At 44.8% G+C, this 18937-nt stretch overlaps 1 protein-coding gene across 2 annotated transcripts in view; it reads left to right on the top strand.

Annotated features, from left to right (window-relative positions):
- Nucleotides 1–18937, top strand: part of TSNARE1 (t-SNARE domain containing 1) — a 738845-nt gene that overhangs the window by 108909 nt on the left and 610999 nt on the right. The window contains exon 3 of one of the 2 annotated variants that reach the window (XM_069220840.1): nt 12811–12877. The exons of the other annotated variant lie outside the window; for it this stretch is intronic. The gene's annotated coding sequence lies outside the window, so the exon portion shown is untranslated. The remainder of the gene's footprint in view (nt 1–12810; nt 12878–18937) is intronic. 2 annotated transcript variants of the gene reach the window in all.

The following is an 18937-nucleotide window of genomic DNA, read 5'->3' as shown; positions in this document are numbered from 1 at the left end:
AAGAGCCTCTTTCACCCAATTGGGTGATACGCTTCATCATTGGGCAGCTCCTCGTCAGGCAGGCGCTGCAATGCCTAATGGGCATCCATGAGGGGGCTCTCTGCCGGAGATCTTTCGAAAAAGGTTTAGTCAAAAGAGATATGAAGATTGGAACAGAAAATATGAGAGCTAAGCATGACTAAGAGGCACCGAAGGATAATTTATTCTGATGGGGGATCTGGTCATAGTTAAAAACAAGGATGAACAATGAAGGAAAACACTGTTCCTTTGTGTTTTGAGGTTTAAATCAGAGTCAACATGTTTCTTGCCATATTGTCTTAAGGATCTGTGGCAATTAGTCGGGACCAAACCAAATAATTCCTAATCTACATGGATGTGGGACCAAAATTGTGATTGGGTACATTTTGCAATTATTGAGATCCACCAGATGTGTGTTGTGTGTGTAGTACCTGTACTCAGATTATTTCTATTTAGAACCGTTGTTGGTTAGATGTCGGATAGCACATTTTGAAATTGAGAAAGCCTTGCTTTTCTTCTAATTGATCTTGTACCTGGAAAAGACGGAGAAGGCAGGGGTTAGGGACATTAACTGTGGCACCGATTTTTCTGGCCTCACTATGTAGGAGGAGAATGTCGTCCATGTAAAGTAGGAGCTTGGTTTGGCCAGGCCACAGTATCTATGCCTTTTTTTATTCTCACATCGGTGAATAGCTGCTGCAAGCAGAACTAGCGCTATCAAAAAGCGAAGGAGAGGGGGGATCCCTCGGTCATCTGCCTGTGTATGGCAAAGGCCTGAGACATATGGACCCCACCATCGATCTGTGCTGTGGGGTCGGAGTAGAACCATTTGATTAAGAATTCCAGGCCTATTCCAGCCCTTTGCAAGGTTTGGAACAGTAATCCACTTTCAATCCGCTCAAAGGCCTTTTCGGCATAGAGGGATAACAGAATTTTGTCATCTCTCTCCTTCTAATGTGCATTTGCCAGTAGCCTTATATGGTTTCTGAGTAAACATCGAGGGACAAAGCCAACCTTTGAATCATAAATAAGACTCAGAATAACTTTCCTGAGTCTTGTGGCCAGTTGTAGGAAGTTGGCTCTGTATATACTATTTCAACGTAAGAAATATTGTGCAGAGTCCAAGGGTTCCTCTTAGAGGTAAGATAGTGGCAAAATCAGATAATTCTAATGCTCTATTTTGTGGTAATGTGGTCGAGCAGTAGATTTATCAGAGGGTAGTATTAAGCATTTGTTGTACACACACAGGCAATAAATGAGGAACACACACTCAGACTTACTCCAGACCAATAGGTTTTTATATAGAAAAATATATTTTCTTAGTTTATTTTAAAAACCACAGGTTCAAGATTTGAAGTAAACACATAAAATGCAAGGTACTTCACACAGGTAAGTTAGGAACTTTGAATAAAACCAATATCATATGCAGTCTTTGTTAAAATGGCAATAAGCTATTTTAAAAGTGAACACTGTGCAAAAATCAACAGTTCCTGAGGGAGTTACGTAAAGGTTAGATTGTGAGATAAGTAAGACACTTACAAGTCTCAGTTCCTGGGCATAGGCAGCCCACCATTGGGGGTTCAGGTCAACCCCAAAGTTACCACACCAGCAGCTCAGGGCCGGTCAGGTGCATAGGTCAAAGAGGTGCCCAAAACACACAGGTGCCTATGAAGAACAGGGGTGCTCCAGTCTGCCAACAGGTAAGAACCCGTGTCCTCTGGGGCAGACCAGGGGGGTTTTGTAGAGCATTGGCGGGGGGGGGAGGAAACACAAGTAGGCACACAAAACACACCCTCAGTGGCACAGGGTCGGCCGGATGCAGTGTGCAAAGCAGGCATCGGGTTTCCGATAGGAAACATAGAGGGACCCGGGTGTTACTCTACCGGTGCAGGCAGACACAGGGGGGGGGGGGGGGCTTCTCGGGACAGCCACCAACTGGGCTAGGCAGAGGGTCGCCTGGGGGGTCACTCCAGCGCTGAGGTTCGGTTCCTTCAGGTCCTGGGGGCTGCGGGTGCAGTGCTTGTTCCGGGTCTCTTGTTACAGGCAGTCGTGGTCAGGGGGAGCCTCTGGATTCTCTCTGCAGGTGTCACTGTGGAGGATCAAGGGGGTCGTCTCAGGCTACTCACGGGCTCGCAGTCGTGGGGAGTCCTCCCTGTGGTGTTTGTTCTCTGGATCTCGAGCCGGGGGTGTCGGGTGCAGAGTGTGAAGTCTCACGCTTCCGGCGGGAAACGTGAAGTCTTTGAAAGTTGCTTCTTTGTTGCAAAGAAGTTGCTGGTGTTGAGCAGAGCCGCTACTCACAGGAGTTTTTTTGGTCCTTTAGTCCAGGGCAGTCCTCTGAGGCTTCAGAGGTTGCTGGTCCCTGTTGGTTGCGTCACTGGTTGCAGGTTTTGGAATCAGGAGACAGGCCGGTAGGGCTGGGGCCAAAGCAGTTGTCGTCTTCCGTCTTCTCTGCAGGTTTGTAGGTCAGCAGTCCTTGTTTCTTCAGGTTGCAGGAATCTGATTTCCTAGGTTCTGGGGTGCCCCTAAATACTAGATTTAGGGGTGTGTTTAGGTCTGGGAGGGCAGTAGCCAACGGCTACTGTCCTTGAGGGTGGCTACACCCTCTTTGTGCCTCCTCCCTTTGGGGAGGGGGGCACATACCTAATCCTATTGGGGGAATCCTCTAAAACTAAGATGGAGGATTTCTAAAGGCAGGATTCACCTCAGCTTAGGACACCTTAGGGGCTGTCCTGACAGGTGGGTGACTCCTCCTTGTTTTTCTGATTATCTCCTCCAGCTTTGCCGCCAATAGTGGGGGCAGTGGCCGGAAGGGCGGGCATCTGTACTAGCTGGGATGCCCTGGGGTGCTGTAACAAAAGGGGTGAGCCTTTGAGGCTCACCGCCAGGTGTTACAGTTCCTGCAGGGGGAGGTGAGAAGCACCTCCACCCAGTACAGGCTTTGTTCCTGGCCACAGAGTGACACAGGCACTCTCCCCATGTGGCCAGCAACATATCTGGTGTGTGGCAGGCTGGCAGAAACTGGTCAGCCTACACTAGAAGTCGGGTTGGTATTCAGGGGGCATCTCTAAGATGCCCTCTGGGTGTATGTTACAATAAATTGCACACTGACATCAGTCTGTATTTATTGTGCTGAGAAGTTTGATACCAAACTTCCCAGATTTCAGTGTAGCCATTATGGAACTGTGGAGTTTGTGTTTGACAAACTCCCAGACAATATACTCTTATGGCTACCCTGCACTTACAATGTCTAAGGTTTTGCTTAGACACTGTAGGGGCATAGTTCTCATGCACATATGCCCTCACCTGTGGTATAGTGCACCCTGCCTTGGGGCTGTGAGGCCCGCTAGAGGGGTGACTTACCTATGCCACAAGCAGTGTGAGGTTGGCATGGCACTCTGAGAGGAGTGCCATGTTGACTTAGTCTTTTTCTCCCCACCAGCACACACAAGCTGTGAGGCAGTGTGCATGTGCTGAGTGAGTGGTCCCCAGGGTGGCGTAAGACATGCTGCAGCCCTTAGAGACCTTCCCTGGAACCAGGGCTCTTGGTACCAGTTACAAGGGACTTATCTGAGTGCCAGGGCTGTGCCAGTTGTGGAAGCAAAGGTAGAGTTTAGGGAAAGAACACTGGTGCTGGGGCCTGGTTAGCAGGGTCCCAGCACACTTTCAATCAAAACTTAGCATCAGCAAAGGCAAAAAGTTAGGGGGTAACCATGCCAAGGAGGCATTTCCTTACACCAGTACTTTGGCCAAGATCTTCAGATCAGTGCTGACCAGGGATACTATGTGATAACTAGCACATTGAGTCATGTCTCTATCTGCTTTTGGAATAAGACTGATAAATGTTTTGTTAAATTTGGGACACAGTCCTCACTTTGTGTCTGCTTCTTTAAAGACTTTGTAGAGAAGAGGCACCATGATATCTGTATTCAATTTGTAGAATTTGGGAGGAAAACCATCCACCTCTGGTGCTTTGTTGTAGGGCATGTCAGAGGGCAGACACAATCTCATACTATTTTTCTCGCCCTCCAGCAGCTGTCTTCCCTCATCTGAGAGAGAGGTAAGGCAGACAGGAGTCAGGAAGGTTTGTTCAGGGAGCATGTCATCACTCACTTCTGCGCTATTTAAAAGCCCCAAGAATTGGGCCGAAGTCTTAGAGATCTCTACGGAGTGGGTGATTAACCTATCTCCATGGCCTCAAATTACCAGCATGGCTTAGTGTGCCTCCCATTGTCGGAGTTGCGCCTTTTATAATTGGCCACCTTTCTCCCATTGTAAGTTTTTATTTGTCAACAGGTAGTTTGAAATGGGACATGTTTAAACACCAGCAGCTAGCAGCTTTTGTGAGAAGGCCTGGGTCTACTTCTAGAGACGCAAGGATATGTATTGTTTGAAATCCCACCCTCTATGATGGTGCAGTCCCTCAGTAAGGCTAGGGTATAGTGATTGACAAGGTAATAATCAGTTCTGAAAATGTTCCATTCGCACATGAAAGGAAGGTATCTTTTGGATGTAGTAGGCCTCTCTCAAAAGGTCTCCCAATACTTCTCTGTCTGAAGAGTTCACTTAATCAGGTGGTCCAGATCTGTGAATGTGTCCATATTTGTCAGCCGCGCAAACACATATCTACCAAACAGGTCAATCTATGCCTTCTATACTACATATTGTAGGGACTTCCTAAGTAAGATCGCTACACCACATTTTCTTGGTAAAGAGGGAGGAATTGTCGCTGGTGCCAGTACTGTTCGTAAGGCCGCTGCTGATGACTCTATTGACCTAGTCCCTCTTTAGTTTGTTCGATTCTACTTTTGAGTAGATGAAGGTATTTTACCTCTTAATGTAATGTGTCAGAAAGTTCACATTAAGGGAGAGAATGCACAGGTTTTGTGATGGCGGATCATCATCAATAACGTAGAGGCCTAATGAATGGAGGGCAGCAATTGAGTGTGGGGAACCCCTATGTAGTATCGTGCCGAAGACAGGGCCATGTATGTCTGTGAATCTTTATGGAACAACTGCTCTTAGATGACAAAATGATTTGGGATGTCAGGTATGCCAGTCGAGGGGGAAGTGTTCATGTCCGGGGCCTCCAGCGAGCCCAGAAACTGTCCAGATCCGCCGGGTCTGTGAATTCCCTGTGCGTACTGTTGATAGTAACATTGTAGACAGTTCCAGCAATCCATAGCGTGTCCTCAGTTTTCTAAGTAAATATCTTGTTGCCAGGAATTTCTTATATATTTGATATATATATATATATATATGTGTGTGTGTGTGTGTTCCGTTAACAAGCCAGTTGGTGGTGAAGGAAACAAGCTATGATCGACTGAGGCGCTAATTGATTCCGGCTTGTGTAAATGCATATACGGTTGGCGCAGTGGGACTCTTAAGGGTAGATTGAACGTAAGACCAGTAAGTTCTGGCAGGAAAGTCACCGGAAACTTCCCTACCCCCTCAAGGATACCTATAAAGCGGTCGTTGTTCCTCTGCTCCTGTCTTCCACATCAACCAGTTTCCATTCAGGGTTTACATCTCCTGACCCATGTCTTTTTGGGTCTTGAAGATTGAATCTTGCAAGGTTCCCTTCTTCCATTCGGTAGTATCCAGACACGCTTGGAATTCACACAAGTCTATTCGTACTGATTTGATGTCCCACAACGTGTATTTTGTCTCACTCCTTATATTGGCAATGGTTGTTTTAATGGTATTGAGTTTTACCAGAAGGGTTCCGCTGTGATGTCTGTTGTGAAAGACAGACGAGTTTTCTGCTTGCCGAATACTGCATCCATGAAGTGGGGTTGAAGGTTCCTTTTGACATCTGGCATTGTGGGTGGGTGGGAGGGAGTGAGATGCAACTGTATCTTCACTCACTATGCCCTCAAAAGATGCGCTGCAGTTTAACATTGGTGTACCCCTCCCCACCAATTGATCATCTGCCATCAGGGGACAGAGGTAGGGGGCTTGGTGAGCTCTCAGTGCCAGGCAGGGGATGTTGGTCATGCAGGGTCCCCTCCAGAGAAGTCAGGATGGACTGCATCTGTCTGATTGGAACCACTCTGTAGAGGTCCAGGAGCCACTCTCAACAGCTGTACTCCCTGAACTGCGCAGTAGTTGTAGGCCGCTGGCACTGTCAATCTTGCCAGGCAAGGACCATCAATGTTAGGGCATGCGTAGGTAGAGATCCCTCGTAACTGTTATATCGAACCCCCAGGCTCCGTATAGGGGTTGGTAGTCAAGTGTTAATGGCTCCAAGGGAGTGTTTTTTGTTGTTGTTTGTTGCCGTTCAAGCCTGGGCAGTGTGCGGTCCCAGCCTGTTGGGACTGTGCTCGCCCTGTTCCAAAGACTTATTTTGGTTTGGGGAGGGGGGGGGGGGGGGGGCCGGGCCATCTCCCTCCCTTTGTGTGTGGAGCTTTGCGCAAAGGTATCATCCATTCCTGCACTAACATGTCTTCCTTCATGCCAGGTGGGTAAAATTAGAGGAATCAAACTAAGAAAGGGAGCGAGAGACCTGTGGTGCCCGTCTCTTCAGCTCCAAAGCGGCTCTCAGAAGGGAGGCATTTGCGGCGTGCCGTGCTGCACTCGGCCCGCTCCCCTCTGGTACTTGCCTTGCTCATGGTCCGGAGGAGAGAGGTTTATCAGTTCAGCTCTGAGTACCTTGGGGTCTTTGTCTGGTGGGGCTGCCCTTGTCCGGGCTTTTTCCTGGGTACCCTGTGTGGGGGCCCAAAGTACATTGGAGACGAGCCTCCCCGCCTTTTATCTGTGGAACTTCTGCAGGGAGGCCTTTCTGAGCGCCCCTCCTGGGCTGGCAGAGTTCGCTGGAATAAGGACAGGGCGCGGGAAGCGCGCAGGACAGTGTCAGGAGCCCTCTTCTCGCAGCTCCGGGAGGATCTCGGGAGGGAGACGTCTGTGGTATGAGGTGCAGCACTCGGACTGCTCCCCTCTGCGCACTTGCCTCTGTCAGGTCCCTGAAAGGGTTCGCACCTCAGAACTCGGGCTCTGTGTGTGCCCTGCACCTTCCAACGTTGATGCCAGCCATTGTTTGAGGAATTAACTGTCCCGGTGCAGTGATTTTCAGAGCCGGTCTTTTTGGGCGAGGCCAGACTCCTCCCAAGTGGTCATTGATAGCAGAGTGCATTTTAGGCCGCATGCCTAACTCCTAATGTGCTGCAGTCATCTGAAAGTAAAGCCATCTAGTCCTGCCACCTTGGTCCTGTGCTGTTCTGAGTAGTGCAAACACTACGATATTCAGCTCTCTGGGCCTAGTTTTACGTAGTTATCAGCCTAGGGTTAGAGAACACATACCCCGTCGAAGAGCCTCATAACTAGGTTTTGGATGTGGTGAAACTTAAAGGTTGTAGAAGTGTAAGCCGTTTTTGTTTAAGCAAAAATCCTTTATTCAACCCAATATCATTTATAAAAACGAGAGTATTCGTCTACTGCCTGTCCTAGTCGTTTAGTTGCTACTTGCTGTGAAATATACTTTTGTTAATTATAACTATCTTTGTCACAGGAGTGCTCTGTGGGTGCAGAACATGCATATTTTGCTGGTGGGGTACTAGAGATGCGAATTCTTTGCCAGATTTTTACGCCAGAACGATCTCTACAAATATTTCCTCACCCAAGATGAGGTAATAGATGATTTCAATGGCTTAACTTATACAGAAATTAATTACATTAGTAGCAAGATCCATTTTCTACAAGTAACAGCACAAGCCCCAAACTATGACAGAAGCACTGGGTTACCCTAAAATAACCCAGTTACGTACTAAAAAAAATTGAAAGCAGATAAAGGGAAATGTAAGGAAGAACTGCGCTGGTAGTAAGACTGAGAAGAAAAAACTGATCCAAGAAAGATAAGCGACTAAACTTTTAAATACATTTTAATATCTCAGGAACAAGACAGACTGACAAGCCCTAGGATAATTTGTAGTTGGAATGGAATTTACATAAATGTTAAGCAAAGGTCAGCTGGATGGCATCAACCTTAATGTAGTAAGAGGGAACTAAGGTTTCCATTCACTGTTCTCAGTTTCTTGACTAGATTCAGAATTTGTAAATTGAATGTGAAGGTAAAAGATAATGTATTCTCAGAGGTGGGCTTGTGTTTTCCTTGAAGCGGCAGATGGGTTGTGGCAGTTTCTTAAGATGTACCCCTGTAATTTAGTCACTAGCTGAGAAATAGAAACCAGGATTGTAGCAAGCGACTGCCGTACTGTTGTTGGAGGCTTCCCCGGGTCTTTGAAAAGGGCAGGGAGAAGGATGCGGAGGGCTAAGGTGCTCCAGCAGTAAACATCCACTTGAACACTGTTGTCACCTCTGATTATGGCGGTCTCCACCGTGCTGTGCGGCAGGACAAGAAATCCTGGCCCCATGGTTAACTGAGCGAGGAGCAGCTGTCTTGTATATCTCAGCTGCGCTGCATAACCTAAGGCTGGCCACTGAAACTGCCTGCAATCTGGTCCAGTGAGCTTAAATAGGACCTGGAAGCATAGATTATGAGTGAGGCCTGGCAGTGGGAGATGCTCGGAGGGCAAGTTGCTGCAATAGACTGTGTCTAATATCTCAGCATGTAATGAAAGCAACCATTAACTGAAACATTACAGATGTTAAAATTCACTGATAATCTTAGAAAATAATTAAGTACACTTAAGATACAGATAGGCATTCTCAACCAACTTCCATTGATCAATAAATTGATGCCATTCCTACCCAGTGATATAGTTCAGTGGTTCCCAACCTGTGGTCCGCGGACCCCTGAGGGTCTGCAAAGCCTCCTCAGGGGGATCTGCGATTGCTTACAAAAAAATTAAATGATATTAGGAGATTAGGTTCCCAGCTTTCAGTTAGGGGGTCCCTGGATTCAAATAATGATTCACTGGGGGTCCCTGGGTTCCAGTAATGATAAAGTGGGGGTCCACAGAAGTCAAAAGGTTTGGAACCACTGATATAGTTTATGATCAATATTTAACTTGTATTTCGATATAATTTTGTTTCAATTATCACTCAAAACAGTCCCTGTTGCATATCTTCTTGCTTCCTTCTTAACTTACTGCCAGATCAGCACCCTATTTACCCATTGTAAATTGGCTCCCAAAGGGATCCATTACTTGTGAAACTTTAGAGATCCCTTTTTGGTGCACACTGAAGCTGCTGATGTCATGCACTGTAATACATGTCTGATCAATGCAGAAGTCAATGTTCTGGGCATTGGCTAGAGCAATAGTCATTTATCTGCTGAAGAAATCTTCCTTGGACAAGTGAATTCCACCAACCTACTCCGAGTCCAGGTCGTGGGTCATTTCTATGTAAGCAAAAACATACAACCAAGCTCCTACCATCTTTCCTGTTACTGCTGTTCTTGTAAACCGAAAACCACTTTGTCGGCAAGTAACAATGTTGAAGAGGTCATCAAGAACCTCCCAGTCTCGGACGTCTTACAGAGGTGCTTCACCACAAAAACCATCCTCGGCTGCCTCGTCAGTGGACTTTTCTCCCAACTAAACCATCTGTGTGCACCACACTCCAACGCAATTCGTAGTTACCATTTAACTAATTGGTGTCAGGTAATCGTCGAAATGTATATCAGTGGCAACTAGCAAGAAATTTCAGATAGCACTACAGCAACCTAGAGATTAAAGTCCTCCTGCCACAGGTCTCTACAGACTTGACCATACCTAAACCGTTGCAAACCAGCTCACTTTCAAAGAAATATGTACCCGCTTCCTGCACAACTTCCAGGGATGAGAAGAAAATCTGAGACAGCGACCAGGAGACTGACTTCATCACATTCTACAGCTGAGTTTATTGCTGCTAGTGCAAAATGTGAAGGGCTTTGATAAGCCTGAAATTGAGGATGAGAGCTATGGGGAAGCTGGTGTAGAATACAGCTCCACTTCCCTATTGAGATGCTGTTAATCATACACATTTCCAGAGGATTATATTTCTTTCTGCAATCGTAGGAGACAGTGATTTATATCCTTACTGATCTTGTGCATACACAGCAAATAGGGGACACATTATAATATAGTCTTAGCCATCACTAAATCGGCACCAACCACGATCTCAATGCCTCCTCTTCGGCCACCATCTCCTCCCTGAATAGTGCTTTTGACCACAGATGAAGAAAAGGGCGAGGAAGAGGGATAAGTTCCTCCTGCTGAGAAAAATGATGAAGAATGCAACCATAGCTTTGATCAGTGGCATGATTGTAGTACGCCAGATGAGTTGCAGAAGACACCTCTACTTGCTGAAACACCAGCAGACGACATTCATGGTCTGGTGGAAAAATGTCAGCCAAATGTTTCTATCTCCCTGGGACATTTAATCAGAAGTAGGTTTTTTTATCATGCCAGAAAGCAGGCCCACAAACCCATCCCAAGATCATGTGTGGCATAAAGCCAGATATTCATGCAGGCCCCAACAACTTTGCTGCTGTTATTCTTTGTTTTGAAAAGAAATAGAGTACCAGACAACACCCTGACATGTCTAATAGGCTATTCCAAATTGTATTCCACAAATTCTTCTGCTGCACAACACTGATCAGGTAACTCTAATGGTCCATGCTCAGCTCCACCGTTCATGAGGGCAGGAGAGTTGATAATTTCAACTACATCTAGAATCACTGCTAATGGCTCGGCAATACTAGGAAGGTACTGGAGATGTGGAATAACATAGTGTAATTCGTAATGTGATCCTGAATGTGATAAGCATGGAAGCGAAGGCTGTAATTCTTGAGATTCTTCAGTAGTAAGTATTGATGATTTAAACCATGCCTCCAATGTATCCTTCTGGCATTTGGCAGGCACAGTGTTCCTAATAAGACAGGGCTGGCAAAAGAGCTCTTGTTTCCACCTAGAAGTTCAGATAGAATTTTGGTTATGCACTTCTGCAGTGAGACACTTGACAAATGTTGATAAGACGTAATAAGGGATCAAGATGAACATTACCAGTTTTTGATTTCAATATCAAAGCCCATCCAACACCTGGAGACATCAGTGGGATATCATTGTAATCCTCCAGAGGAATTTTATCCTTCTGCACCCACCAACAGGAGGAATACTAATATGATAGCTAACTGTAGGACCTTGCATTACTTCAAAGGGGCCTGTCCTGTCACAGTTAAGTGTTAGGTGACACCTGGAAAGATCCCAGCTTTTGCCCCTCTAGACAGAATGGTACCAAACCCAGTTGGAAGAAAGCTACCCCCAGAACTAGTATTGAGTGACCAGAGAGGAAAGGGTCTGCTATGTTTTGAGTGACTACAGAGGGGAGTGGGCACACGTGCTATTCACAAGAGGCTATGACTTCCCCCATCTTGGATGTTAAAAGTAAAGGGGCACAGTGGGATTATTTGAAGTGGAAAAACAGGAACTGCTGAAAAGTAGGTAGTGTTGCACACATGCTCTTCAAAAGAGTTGAAGGCTCTCCCCATCTTGGATTTTGAGAGTAAGTGGGCACTGTGGGATTGTTTGCAGTAGAGAAAACAAAAACCTTGGAATAGTGAATAGTGCTGTCCCAGGGAATTTTTACCTTGCTAGTTAGTGCCCAGGAGTCAGTCCTCAGAACATTTACTGGATCTGCAGAAGCTCTGGACTTGCTGTTTGTCACGTGGGATGAGCCCTGAGGACTGGACATGGACTGTACCAAGGACAAAGACGTCGACTCCAGAGGTCAGTTGGATAACCTGTTTGGTCACAGGGACACAGAAAGCTGCAAGAGGCCTTTTCTGTGATGTAACAAGCTTGACTGGTGAGAACTGGCTCATGACTAGACTTTGCTGTTGGTCATTGCCTGACACCCTGCGAGTCTCTTAGTTGTCCTCCCTGAGTTCCTGGGAGCTTAGAAGTGTACACTTGAAGTGGCTTGGGCACCAGAAGAAAGCTTGGAAACTTTTGAAAACATTTCCTCCTGAATTTCAGGGGGATCTGCAAGAAAAGAATTGTACCACAGCATCTGATTGATTTGAGCTTCTTCCCATTCGAGGCTCCCAGCACCTCTGGAGAAAAGCAACTAAGTTCCATTCTGCATTGGGACTTGGGAAATTTTCAGTGAGAAATTTTCAAAGCTCCAGGGGGACCAACTTGCTTCAAGTATCCGGCCTTTGGTTCCACAATGGCAGCTACAGTTTTAGCTGCGGTCCGCTTGAGGAAATCTTTTCTCAGACGGTCTCAAATCATGCCTAGATCACACGCTACTGCTTCCATAAACTATCATATGTGCTTTGCACTTTTTATTGCCTTTTTCACTTAGATCTTTAAAAATTCAAAGCTCTTGTTCCCCATTGGATTGTTGTAGTTTTGTCCTTATTTTACTCGAGTTTTCTCTTTCGTTTATACTTGGTTGCAGAGTTTTATTGTGTTTTGTGACTGTTTATACTGTGTACTTCTTAAATACTTTACAAATTGCCTTTGATTTACACCGGACTGCTTTGTTCCACTTTACCTGGGATTGAGCACAGGTTTATTTTATTTAATGTGTGTGACATCTAGAAGGTGGTGGCTTTATCCTTTGAGATGGACAGTTGTCGACATCAAATAATCCACTTTCCTACAATAGGTATTGCTAAACAGATTATTTGTCAAGTAGTTGTTTATTGCAGGGATGGTGGATTTAATTTAAGACACCTTTTTTTTTCCACCATTGCAGTTTTCACCGGGTTTTTATTGGAAAGGGAACATGCCTGTACTGTAGCTAGTACGATTTCTTCTTAAAAGCATGTCCTCATTGGTGGATATGATTTTTGGAATGTGATGACTACATCTGTGCAGGATTTTCATGTACTTCTGTTTTGGTTTCCAGATTTCCAGCCAGCAAAGAGTCCAGGGGTTCGTGTTTTTGATTCCCTGCCAAGGACATACCTCAGAAGGTAAGTACCATCAGCAAGCATGGACTCTGCACAGTTCTTCAGATAGCGATGACTGTCACACGCACTAATTAGTGGTGTATGCATGTCATTTTTGAAAGAAGGGAAGTATTGTTGGTTCAGTGATATAAACTACTGGCTTAATCCCTGGAGTTCGGTAATCACGCCCACTGTTTGTCTATGCTCTTTTAGAGTGTTTATTTTGTTCTTTTCAATAAAAGTTTATGATTGAGCCATCCATTGTGTTTTAATGTGTGCAGTGTTGCAAAACGTTCTCTGTTTCATAGTTTTGGTTTGGATAAAGGCAAATCATTATCCTCACCTCACATGTTTTTACCTTGGAACAAAAAAATATCATTGCCATGCACAGTCGTAATATCAGTTTGATTTCTTCTTGATATTAACTCAGTTTTAAACCGTGGGCTTGTCTTTCACTAATGCACTTCTTAAAGCAGGCACGAACTGTCTGTTCGCGCCTACGCTGAGGACAGAGTTTTTTTCTTTCTAATACGTTGGACTCTCCCGTCTGCGCTGGCCTCACCTAATTAAGGGTTTAATTAAGACCTGTCATTCGGGCCCAGGTGTCCTTTAGGTTACACAAAGCATGATCTTGTATTGGCAAAGCCCTATTATAAATGGAGGGTAAGCGTAATGGGCTGTTCCCTTGTTGCTTACTGATTCATTCTCCCACTAGCTGACAAGTGTTGGACTATTGTACTACGCAGCTACTAGGCTCCTCACCTAATTTACTGAAGCGGCAACTTGACTGGCCCTGAGCCAGCCCAGATCTTCATCTTCATCTTCGTCAGGGCCTCTTGCAAAGTTTCCCTGGCTTCCTGTTCCTGAAAGGATCATCTTCAAAGCTTTATGTATTACTTTCAAGCAAGAAGGGGATGACTAATTCTGCAAAGAAAATTCATACACACTTCCAGTCAATTACGTCTTAGTTTTCCCAAATTAGAAAAAGTTATGACTGGGGGTCGGCCTTTTTAGTCAGAGCTGGACCCCTCTTGAACAGCTTGCCACCCTCCTTGAGAGCATGCCAGGACGCAATGTTATTCAGGAAAGCTCTGAAGACCTCATTCTTTCCTGTGATGTTATTCAGGAGGAGCTCTGAAGACCGGACTCTTTCCTGTGATGTTATTCAGGAAATCTCTGAAGACCTGACTCTTTCCTGTGATGTTATTCAGGAGGAGCGCTGAAGACCTGACTCTTTCCAGTGATGTTATTCAGGAGGAGCTCTGAAGACCTGACTCTTTCCAGTGATGTTATTCAGGAAATCTCTGAAGACCTGGCTCTTTCCTGTGATGTTATTCAGGAGGAGCTCTGAAGACCTGACTCTTTCCTGTGATGTTATTCAGGAGGAGCGCTGAAGACCTAACTCTTTCCAGTGATGTTATTCAGGAAAGCTCTGAAGACCTGACTCTTTCCTGTGATGTTATTCAGGAGGAGCTCTGAAGACCTGACTCTTTCCTGTGATGTTATTCAGGAGGAGCTCTGAAGACCTGGCTCTTTCCTGTGATGTTATTCAGGAGGAGCTCTGAAGACCTGGCTCTTTCCTGTGATGTTATTCAGGAAAGCTCTGAAGACCGGACTCTTTCCTGTGATGTTATTCAGGAGGAGCTCTGAAGACCTGGCTCTTTCCTGTGATGTTATTCAGGAGGAGCTCTGAAGACCGGACTCTTTCCTGTGATGTTATTCATGAAAGCTCTGAAGACCGGACTCTTTCCTGTGATGTTATTCAGGAAATCTCTGAAGACCTGACTCTTTTCAGTGATGTTAGAGGATGGAGTGGACTATTAATTGTTTTTTAATTAGTGTGAGGTAGATTTTGAGGGAAGTGGCACAGTTCTTCACTGAGTATAATCTTAAGTAACAAAAAGTATAAGGGACACACATAAGCATAGAACGTTAAACCGGCCAGTAGTGGTCATAAACACCCTACTCCATTTGCAGAGGTCCGTGATGAAAACAGTACTACATGTGTGTTTAATAATCAGTAGAACAGCAGAAGCCATGATCACTTTTTATTGATGTAACCAAATGGTATAAAATGCATTTGCCTAATATCCGCAGAAGTTATTGAGATGTGAAGGTGAACATGAAAATACTTAAAAAAATGACCGAGTGTGGTGGTGAAAAGGCTTTGCACTTACAGGATTGAATAATCTGTGCGCCTCTGGCTAATTCATTATTGCTTAGCGTGTTGGGCTTCACGTGTCTAAATCACTGTCTGTGTCCTCATGCTTGCTGTAAAACTGTGTACGAAGGTGCATGCTATCTGACTTTAACAAATCGTTGCAAGGAAGTTTTACGTCTTGCTAATAACGTCTAGCTTGTCGTTTTTCATCTGACAACAGTACTGTATACGTGCCTCTGAAAAATCACTTTCTTATTGCAACGAATTCCCTTACATTGAGCAAGGACTTCTGATGTGCTTGCAATCAGTGCTTTGAGTTCATGGAGCGTGTTGCTGACCGGTTAGGAAGCTTAAAAAATGTACTTTATGTAGTAGTTCCCTTCTTCAGTGACCACCACTTCAGGTCGCAGTGGAAGATGCAGCTCGTCAGTCGCCCAGGATAGCCTGAGAATTGGCCACTAGTGCAGAGCAGGCAGGATACTGTTGTCTCTTGCATTGTACATGATGCGGACCGGTAAAAGGTATATAGCACTCATTATGTTTGGCCAGTGGGTGCTTCCTCTGGTCAAACTCAACCCCTGTTATTCATCCCCAAGCATGGACCACCTTGAAGTTTGTTGATTGGGTATGCGTGAAAAGGGACTCTTGTTAAGACAGAAGAGGAAGATGAATTTGTACCTGCGTGGCTATTCATTCTTTTATTGAATGCCTTGATCACCCTTCAACAAAAGAAGCCATTCCATATTGATCTATCTGTAATGTGGTTTATAAATTAAGTTCTCTTAGAGCTATTGAAGGTGTTTAACAGGCAAAAGGAGCAACACCCCATTTTAACTTAATCCGTCAATCATCCAAGTTTAGATTCTCTTTCTAAATGCTGGGTGTTTTTTTTTTAAATGTTAACAGATTGCAATTTTGGGAGTAACGTGTTGTAAAAATTAATATTTTTGCAAGTAAGATCTCTTCCTTTTCTGCTGCTATTTCCAAATTAAGGCGCCGACAAGACAATAGCAACTGGATCTAATGTAAGTTAAGGAGACTTCCAGCTATGGCCCAGTCCTCCTCAATACACCCCCTCTACCCCAAGGAGGGAGAACCTTCATACTGCGGCACTGGGTGAAATAAGATTTTTGCTTTCAAGGCCACCATGGCTTTGGTGTTCATCATACAATGGGGGAGAATAGGAAAGGGGTAGAGAGTAAGTTGTCTGAAGATAGAAGTACCACTTGACAAGCTACTTCACACAGACATACACACGCTCCCTCTTCCCCGTCTCTCGGTCACTTCTTGTCAGGGCTAAGTCACCGGAGAGGCTTGGATTAACAGATGTAGGTAGTCTATTAACATCAACGATTGGTGGTTACCCACGGATATTCATCATTTCCCTGTCCCTACATGCCTGTCAGTAGCTTGGGAAGCATAGTCAATGTTGCCTCTCTTAATCTACTCTAATTATAGCCAGTGGTGTTGCCCCCGCCTGCATGCCCTTTCCATCCTGCAGGTGCTCATTTAATTAACAGAAGTGACAGGAAGGCATTTTAATTAACCCCGGAACCTTTTATCTGTAACCACAAACAGTGCAGATAATCCTTTAAAGAATGTTTTTGATGACATTGGTTCACTTTGAAAAGGGGAGGGGGTTGGAATTGGCTTTGTGTCGGTCTTCAAGAGCTTATGATATCTAAGATCTGGTGGCCTTCATTCCGGTGGATAGGTATTTTCAGGCTTTTATTGCATATGTGATGCATTTATCAAGTACCCTAGCTTTTGAACACTGTAGTTGCAAATATGATTCATCAATATGTGTGCCCAAAAACAATCGTTCACTTTACTGACCCTGTTTTAGTTTTTTATGGAAATAACATTGAGGCAGATGAGACTAAAGCTGATTCTATTGTTTGCACTTCAGGAAGTCAGTTGAGCTTCTGTGAATGCTCTGTACTCATTCTCGTAGGCGTAATGAATAGAAGTTGGAAAAAGTTTGTAGTTTCTACTGTGCTCAAGAACCCCAAGGCAAACAAATGGAATGTGAGTAGTACTGTGAGGGGTATGGTGTCCTGGTGTTTCATGGGAGTGTGGGGTGATCCCTCCCTCTCACACAGTGACACGTATTCCACACATACACACAGTATCCATCTCCTTCATGGATTGCATAATCCATTGTTCTCCCTCCAGTGGCTGGGTTTTCCAGGTCCAGCTCGAACCAGTCTTGCGGTTCACATGTGTGTTACGTTCTATTTTTTTCTTTGTTAATTTTGCTTCTTGGATCTAACCTCGAAAAGTGGAACCCATCACTATTGTCTCATTCAGTATGCACCAGGCATCCGTTTTCACTGGGCCTCGTGTCCCTTTCTCGGTGATCTTGGGTCCAGAAGGCAAAGTGCAAAGACAGGATTCTTAACTGAGCATTGAGTACAGTCGTCAAGTAAGGGGTGAAGGGACAGGACTTGTGTGGCACAAATTGAAGCCAAAAATTGTTCATCTGACCTGCACTGGCCACTACTGTAGGAGTAGACGTGTTAACCAGCTGCCTTTTACCGGGCACTAATTTATCACCTACTCAATCTATCATATAGCTTTTCATCCGTTGCCTGGAGTAGGATTGCCCCATGTTCCTCTATAGGGTCAGTACTGTCATGTGGCAAGTTTTTTTTTTATTTTAATTTTTGAAACAACTTGAATATACCTGAATATATACTGTGCTGCAGCATGTGTTTATTTCTAACCCCTATTTACCTAACTATAGGAGGAAGCAGCACGTAACACACAATTAAATGCACATGTCGTTATTCCTAAACATCCAAAGACCTCCTTCTTAAATTTGGTACCTTTTACGTGTTGTACTTCTGCTTCGGTTGTTTTAATAGTAATGGTGCAGTGTTATTTGATTTTACCACATGCATGCAGCTTGTAAATTCATATACGCGGATATCTTAGAACTGTTCAAATCTATGAAATCCTGCTTACAGAGCACCACCCTTCATGCATGGACTGATTCAGTTCGGTAATACTTTGTATTAAGAGGGTTTTCACTGTGTTGCTCTTTTTGTAACTTCTTGGCTCCTCTGCCTTTCTGTACCTGACCCCTTCAAGTTCTCCTGTGGAAAGATGGAGCTAAATAACTTGATTGTAGGTAGAATAACATGGTATAGGGTTAAATATTATGATTAAGGATGAAAAGAAAAAAAAATACACATCTCCATGGAAAAATGTGTAAAAGCAGGGTATCGATGAGTGATCTTCGAGTTGGCGTCAGGACATTTTCGAGGTAGGATGGAAGGAAGTGCGAGATGACAACTAGTCCTGGATGGTCCTGTTTGTCTGACGAGGGCAGAGGGAATTTGAAGTATGAACAAAGAAAGGTGTTGCCTTAAGGCACATGAAAGAGCGCCAGTAGGAGGGAAGCTTTCTGCAAATGAGGCCACATGCGAGGGCCTCCCGAGGTGGGTGAGGGTATCCTGGATGAAGATTGGTAATGAGGCAGGTTACTGCGTTCCAAGTGGACAAGCAGTGATGGACTTCTCTGCCGGATACTATCTTGTGTTTCTCAGGGACTTCACTTGAAATGTTCTATGTATGGAACTTGGTTGGCCTCCGAATCCAAGGTCATGCTACATCTTTTTAGAGATCTATAAAGTGAAGAGTAGAGATTCAGTTTGTTTTATTCAAGGTACCAGGAATTTCAGTGTTTTAAAGAATTGGCCATTCAACAACATGAAATGGGCGAGTGTTGAGAAGATAAAGGTTTTAGCTGGCACGTTTCAGATGCTGCTGCTAATGCCTTGACCACAGTCGATTGTGACACTAGACTTTCTTTGTGGTTTGTTCTGCTGCCTTTGGTACTGCTAAACTCTTCCTGCTCAATGGGCTTGCTTGCATGTCTTTGTAGGAAAGACTTTCCGAAGCCAGGCAAATTCCCAGAT

The sequence above is a fragment of the Pleurodeles waltl genome, chromosome 2_2 (assembly GCF_031143425.1).
Source record: "Pleurodeles waltl isolate 20211129_DDA chromosome 2_2, aPleWal1.hap1.20221129, whole genome shotgun sequence".
NCBI lineage: Eukaryota > Metazoa > Chordata > Amphibia > Caudata > Salamandridae > Pleurodeles > Pleurodeles waltl.
Note: the sequence above shows the minus strand (reverse complement) of the source record. Positions and strands in the feature narration are given on the sequence as shown.